Source organism: Schistocerca gregaria, unplaced genomic scaffold, assembly GCF_023897955.1.
Source record: "Schistocerca gregaria isolate iqSchGreg1 unplaced genomic scaffold, iqSchGreg1.2 ptg000970l, whole genome shotgun sequence".
In the NCBI taxonomy this organism is placed as follows: Eukaryota; Metazoa; Arthropoda; class Insecta; order Orthoptera; family Acrididae; genus Schistocerca; species Schistocerca gregaria.
Window position 1 is genome coordinate 7,501 of NW_026062322.1, and position 7,500 is coordinate 15,000.

Sequence of the window (7,500 nt, forward strand, 5' to 3'; positions counted from 1 at the left end):
TCATATTTAGTCTCAGATGGAGTTTACCACCCACTTGGAGCTGCACTCTCAAGCAACCCGACTCGAAGGAGAGGTCCCGCCGACGCTCGCACCGGCCGCTACGGGCCTGGCACCCTCTACGGGCCGTGGCCTCATTCAAGTTGGACTTGGGCTCGGCGCGAGGCGTCGGGGTAGTGGACCCTCCCAAACACCACATGCCACGACAGGCGGCAGCCTGCGGGGTTCGGTGCTGGACTCTTCCCTGTTCGCTCGCCGCTACTGGGGGAATCCTTGTTAGTTTCTTTTCCTCCGCTTAGTAATATGCTTAAATTCAGCGGGTAGTCTCGCCTGCTCTGAGGTCGTTGTACGAGGTGTCGCACGCCACACCGCCAGCCGGCTGTGCACGCTACCGAGAAAGTACCGGTATGCGAACCGCCAGGCGACGGGCGCGCATCGCACGTTTAAGGAGACGCGGCCGGCCACACAGGCGACCACGACACTCCCACGTCTCCGAAGCGGGACAAACGCCGCGCGCTTCAGTATACGTAGCCGACCCTCAGCCAGACGTGGCCCGGGAACGGAATCCATGGACCGCAATGTGCGTTCGAAACGTCGATGTTCATGTGTCCTGCAGTTCACATGTCGACGCGCAATTTGCTGCGTTCTTCATCGACCCACGAGCCGAGTGATCCACCGTCCTGGGTGATCTTTTCCTTTTCAGTCTCCCACTGTCTCTTTCAAGACAGCAGCATTTGCGGGACTGAGGCGTCTGACGGCCCCTGTTCCACTATTTTTTTGTGTCCAACGGCCTCACAGCCGATGGGCGTCGTACGGCTCCACACCGGGGCGGACAGGCACTCGGGCGAACGTCATTCAAAACCGGCGCCAGGCGCCAGGTACCGCAGGCCAGCCGCTCCAGAGCTTCAGCGCTCGTACCACACAACAACAACAACACTTCCGCTAGTTTTGAGAGGCACGCGTGGTTCCGCACGCGGCGCACGGCCACTGCCGTACAGGTAGCGTGTTGCGCGACACGACACGACACGCACATCGAAAGACATGCAGTCTAGTCGGTAATGATCCTTCCGCAGGTTCACCTACGGAAACCTTGTTACGACTTTTACTTCCTCTAAATGATCAAGTTTGGTCATCTTTCCGGTAGCATCGGCAACGACAGAGTCGATGCCGCGTACCAGTCCGAAGACCTCACTAAATCATTCAATCGGTAGTAGCGACGGGCGGTGTGTACAAAGGGCAGGGACGTAATCAACGCGAGCTTATGACTCGCGCTTACTGGGAATTCCTCGTTCATGGGGAACAATTGCAAGCCCCAATCCCTAGCACGAAGGAGGTTCAGCGGGTTACCCCGACCTTTCGGCCTAGGAAGACACGCTGATTCCTTCAGTGTAGCGCGCGTGCGGCCCAGAACATCTAAGGGCATCACAGACCTGTTATTGCTCAATCTCGTGCGGCTAGAAGCCGCCTGTCCCTCTAAGAAGAAAAGTAATCGCTGACAGCACGAAGGATGTCACGCGACTAGTTAGCAGGCTAGAGTCTCGTTCGTTATCGGAATTAACCAGACAAATCGCTCCACCAACTAAGAACGGCCATGCACCACCACCCACCGAATCAAGAAAGAGCTATCAATCTGTCAATCCTTCCGGTGTCCGGGCCTGGTGAGGTTTCCCGTGTTGAGTCAAATTAAGCCGCAGGCTCCACTCCTGGTGGTGCCCTTCCGTCAATTCCTTTAAGTTTCAGCTTTGCAACCATACTTCCCCCGGAACCCAAAAGCTTTGGTTTCCCGGAGGCTGCCCGCCGAGTCATCGGAGGAACTGCGGCGGATCGCTGGCTGGCATCGTTTATGGTTAGAACTAGGGCGGTATCTGATCGCCTTCGAACCTCTAACTTTCGTTCTTGATTAATGAAAACATACTTGGCAAATGCTTTCGCTTCTGTTCGTCTTGCGACGATCCAAGAATTTCACCTCTAACGTCGCAATACGAATGCCCCCGCCTGTCCCTATTAATCATTACCTCGGGTTCCGAAAACCAACAAAATAGAACCGAGGTCCTATTCCATTATTCCATGCACACAGTATTCAGGCGGGCTTGCCTGCTTTAAGCACTCTAATTTGTTCAAAGTAAACGTGCCGGCCCACCGAGACACTCAACAAAGAGCACCCTGGTAGGATTTAAACGGGGTCCGCCTCGGGACGCGAAAGCACCCCTTCGGCTCGCCCCACCGGCAGGACGTCCCACGATACATGCCAGTTAAACACCGACGGGCGGTGAACCAACAGCGTGGGACACAAATCCAACTACGAGCTTTTTAACCGCAACAACTTTAATATACGCTATTGGAGCTGGAATTACCGCGGCTGCTGGCACCAGACTTGCCCTCCAATAGATACTCGTTAAAGGATTTAAAGTGTACTCATTCCGATTACGGGGCCTCGGATGAGTCCCGTATCGTTATTTTTCGTCACTACCTCCCCGTGCCGGGAGTGGGTAATTTGCGCGCCTGCTGCCTTCCTTGGATGTGGTAGCCGTTTCTCAGGCTCCCTCTCCGGAATCGAACCCTGATTCCCCGTTACCCGTTACAACCATGGTAGGCGCAGAACCTACCATCGACAGTTGATAAGGCAGACATTTGAAAGATGCGTCGCCGGTACGAGGACCGTGCGATCAGCCCAAAGTTATTCAGAGTCACCAAGGCAAACGGACCAGACAAGCCAATCCGATTGGTTTTGATCTAATAAAAGCGTCCCTTCCATCTCTGGTCGGGACTCTGTTTGCATGTATTAGCTCTAGAATTACCACAGTTATCCAAGTAACGTGGGTACGATCTAAGGAACCATAACTGATTTAATGAGCCATTCGCGGTTTCACCTTAATGCGGCTTGTACTGAGACATGCATGGCTTAATCTTTGAGACAAGCATATGACTACTGGCAGGATCAACCAGGGAGCTGCGTCAACTAGAGCTGAGCAGCCGGCCGCCCGGGAGTGTGTCCCGGGGGCCCGCGCGAACACGCAAGCGTCCGCTCAATTATTCTGCAAACAGGAGGAGGCCGAGCTCCCCTGCACGATACACCTCGAAACCCTCTCAGGTCCCGGCGGCGCGCAGCGCCGTCCTAGGTACTTGGTCGGTTTCGAGAGAGGCGCAATCGCCCGGAGTTAGGCGAGTAGACGGTTTTAGTGCGAACACCCTTGCTCCCAACTGAGCTTGCCGCTGCCGACAGAGGCCCGGGAGCGTGCTGTCGTGGCATTGCCGGCGGGAGACAACACGCGCCACCTATGGTGACCGGCAGCTCCAACGCCAGCGCCACACAAGGGCAAAGCCCCACTTGGGTGCAGAAGCGAACTCTCCCAGCACAGCGCACGCGCCAACACGTCCGCACAACTGCGATACAAACCACCTGCGAGAACCGCTGGGGCGACCGAGCAGCAGACGGCGTCGCGGCGCCGAGTGCCAGGCGGCGGCGCATCCTCAACGCACACAGTCCTCAATCAGACCAGCACACTGCAGATGTCCACCGCGCTTCGCACCGGGCTCGGCTGAACCAACTTTGGCCGCCAGGCGCCGCGTGCAGGGTGCGCCGCAGCGTAGCTGCGCCGCCTGCCGAGCCCGTCGGCTGGCGCTCCTGCCACTCGGCGCCCCCCACCAGCCGCCTGTTGCGCGTGCGCCCACGCAGCGCGCGGCCAACACGCCGGGCGGCCCCCCTTCACCGGCCGGGAACAGTCCCACCAAGCCACCGCCGCGTATCGCTTCATACCCACATGGGCCTAGTCACGTGTGTGGATGTGGCGGGTACCGCTGAAACAACCGGTTAATAGCTGTACCGATCGTCGCCATCACAGATTCACCTCCAGCGTGAACAACCGCTCAACAACGGATTTCCAGTTCATTTGCGTATCTTGGGCAGTAAACGTAGATGTCCACCTACATTTGCGAATTCAACAATTCTTGCATGCCAGGATGTCATGTGTCACGACACGCTACATCAGACCACATACACACTGCGACATGTGCAGAAGAGAACACGTGGAAGGTGGCCCGCGCACGTATGCGATGTCCCTTCCGCGATCCACTGTCAACCGGCATCTGCGGCATGTCCCAGATATGGAACGCGGTCCACCAGGGTAGCACTTTGTGTGAGGCAATACGACAAAGTCGGAATACACGCGTCACTACATCACACGGCTCACGCTGACCTGACCTGACTCACCGCACCACCACCCCCAGCGACCCAGGGTGACATACAATGCGTTCGTACGTTCCTCCCACACGCCTCTACGGCGTACCACAGTGCAACCTAGCTGTTATTGGGAGACGAGACAAGTAGCATCGAGCACAACATATGGAAATTGAGATTCGACACCGTTGGGCACAGCCAGCGTACGGTCACACGTATCACACTACTTCACTCTGTACGTAACTACCGATGATCGGTACAGCGTGTGGGTTACGCGTACGACATCAGCGGACAATGGACACAGACCATACCACGACGTACACTGAGGGCGTCGACATCTGAACGCAACTGAACAGCTGCGAGGCTCATTTAACACTCAAACGCCAGACCGACCAGCTTGAGAGGACGGAGACACAAAGAGAGGGGCAGAGGGGGGGGGGGGGGGGGGGCGATATAGTCCTATTGCAGTACAATTGACAGTGGATAGCGGGAATATGTGGAAAGTAAGCAACACTCGCAAGACATCTACATGAGGATAACAACGACACCAGAGATTCCGAGCAGTGAACTATGTTAGGCAAAGGGACAACGTGGGTTAGGTTAAGGGACAACGTGGGTTAGGTTAAGGGACAACGTGGGTTAGGTTAAGGGACAACGTGGGTTAGGTTAAGGGACAACGTGGGTTAGGTTAAGGGACAACGTGGGTTAGGTTAAGGGACAACGTGGGTTAGGTTAAGGGACAACGTGGGTTAGGTTAAGGGACAACGTGGGTTAGGTTAAGGGACAACGTGGGTTAGGTTAAGGGACAACGTGGGTTAGGTTAAGGGACAACGTGGGTTAGGTTAAGGGACAACGTGGGTTAGGTTAAGGGACAACGTGGGTTAGGTTAAGGGACAACGTGGGTTAGGTTAAGGGACAACGTGGGTTAGGTTAAGGGACAACGTGGGTTAGGTTAAGGGACAACGTGGGTTAGGTTAAGGGACAACGTGGGTTAGGTTAAGGGACAACGTGGGTTAGGTTAAGGGACAACGTGGGTTACGTTAAGGGACAACGTGGGTTACGTTAAGGGACAACGTGGGTTACGTTAAGGGACAACGTGGGTTACGTTAAGGGACAACGTGGGTTACGTTAAGGGACAACGTGGGTTAGGTTAAGGGACAACGTGGGTTAGGTTAAGGGACAACGTGGGTTAGGTTAAGGGACAACGTGGGTTAGGTTAAGGGACAACGTGGGTTAGGTTAAGGGACAACGTGGGTTAGGTTAAGGGACAACGTGGGTTAGGTTAAGGGACAACGTGGGTTAGGTTAAGGGACAACGTGGGTTAGGTTAAGGGACAACGTGGGTTAGGTTAAGGGACAACGTGGGTTAGGTTAAGGGACAACGTGGGTTAGGTTAAGGGACAACCGTGGGTTAGGTTAAGGGACAACGTGGGTTAGGTTAAGGGACAACGTGGGTTAGGTTAAGGGACAACGTGGGTTAGGTTAAGGGACAACGTGGGTTAGGTTAAGGGACAACGTGGGTTAGGTTAAGGGACAACGTGGGTTAGGTTAAGGGACAACGTGGGTTAGGTTAAGGGACAACGTGGGTTACGTTAAGGGACAACGTGGGTTAGGTTAAGGGACAACGTGGGTTAGGTTAAGGGACAACGTGGGTTACGTTAAGGGACAACGTGGGTTACGTTAAGGGACAACGTGGGTTACGTTAAGGGACAACGTGGGTTACGTTAAGGGACAACGTGGGTTACGTTAAGGGACAACGTGGGTTAGGTTAAGGGACAACGTGGGTTAGGTTAAGGGACAACGTGGGTTAGGTTAAGGGACAACGTGGGTTAGGTTAAGGGACAACGTGGGTTAGGTTAAGGGACAAATTGAGTTAGGTTAAGGGACAAATTGAGTTAGGTTAAGGGACAAATTGAGTTAGGTTAAGGGACAAATTGAGTTAGGTTAAGGGACAAATTGAGTTAGGTTAAGGGACAAATTGAGTTAGGTTAAGGGACAAATTGAGTTAGGTTAAGGGACAAATTGAGTTAGGTTAAGGGACAAATTGAGTTAGGTTAAGGGACAAATTGAGTTAGGTTAAGGGACAAATTGAGTTAGGTTAAGGGACAAATTGAGTTAGGTTAAGGGACAAATTGAGTTAGGTTAAGGGACAAATTGAGTTAGGTTAAGGGATAATCTGGTACAACCACAGTTAGGTTAAGCGATAATCTGGTACAGCCACAGTTAGGTTAAGCGATAATCTGGTACAGCCACAGTTAGGTTAAGCGATAATCTGGTACAGCCACAGTTAGGTTAAGCGATAATCTGGTACAGCCACAGTTAGGTTAAGCGATAATCTGGTACAGCCACAGTTAGGTTAAGCGATAATCTGGTACAGCCACAGTTAGGTTAAGCGATAATCTGGTACAGCCACAGTTAGGTTAAGCGATAATCTGGTACAGCCACAGTTAGGTTAAGCGATAATCTGGTACAGCCACAGTTAGGTTAAGCGATAATCTGGTACAGCCACAGTTAGGTTAAGCGATAATCTGGTACAGCCACAGTTAGGTTAAGCGATAATCTGGTACAGCCACAGTTAGGTTAAGCGATAATCTGGTACAGCCACAGTTAGGTTAAGCGATAATCTGGTACAGCCACAGTTAGGTTAAGCGATAATCTGGTACAGCCACAGTTAGGTTAAGCGATAATCTGGTACAGCCACAGTTAGGTTAAGCGATAATCTGGTACAGCCACAGTTAGGTTAAGCGATAAAGTTGGTTAAATTCGGTATTGTGTGGGAAGGGGGCAGAGAGAGAGTGGGGGGGGGGGTGGATAGTTGTGGCAGTACGCGGATGCCTGAGTCACCGTCAGATATGTCACGTCGGTTCGATGCTTGTAGCAAGAGGCTGGCGGGTCTGTGTCTCTCACTTCTGCAATTTTTCATGTGGTATAACACGAGGGCGGGGGGGTGATATTTGGTGCCCCTCTGTGTAGGATGTGTGTTGGTGGTGTTGGTTTATCTGAGCAATGGTAGTTGTCGGAGGAGTGGGGTATTGTGCTTTTATAGGTGGACCTACTGCTCTGGTTATCATAGTGTCGACGGTGCAATGTGGCAGAGAGGATGCACTCGACATTGTCGCATTCCAGATGTTTACGTATTGTGTGTCTCCGTTGCAGGCCGAGAGTGGTGCATGTTCGAGTGTGTGGCTGACGTGCGATTCACGTTGTGTGCCCAGTCTTACAGCACGTATAGGGACATTCGCATAAATCATCTATATGTGGCCTTGCATCATTTACTAAGCAGTGCCGTGAGACGACCGAACTATTAGGAAAGTACTGATGTACCGC

The 7,500-nt window shown here is 53.1% G+C and overlaps 3 non-coding genes across 3 annotated transcripts in view; all 3 read right to left on the minus strand.

Annotated features, from left to right (window-relative positions):
• Window positions 1-341, minus strand: part of LOC126326102 (large subunit ribosomal RNA) — a 4,222-nt gene extending 3,881 nt beyond the window's left edge. Inside the window, exon 1 of the ribosomal RNA XR_007560516.1 lies at window positions 1-341. This exon is cut by the window's left edge and continues 3,881 nt beyond it. This is a non-coding gene — a ribosomal RNA (large subunit ribosomal RNA).
• Window positions 342-529: 188 nt separating this feature from the next.
• On the minus strand, window positions 530-684 carry LOC126326101 (5.8S ribosomal RNA). The gene has a single exon (XR_007560515.1). It is a non-coding gene; the product is annotated as a 5.8S ribosomal RNA (ribosomal RNA).
• A 369-nt stretch (window positions 685-1,053) lies between these two features.
• Window positions 1,054-2,946, minus strand: LOC126326107 (small subunit ribosomal RNA). The gene has a single exon (XR_007560521.1). It is a non-coding gene; the product is annotated as a small subunit ribosomal RNA (ribosomal RNA).
• Window positions 2,947-7,500: the final 4,554 nt, after the last annotated feature.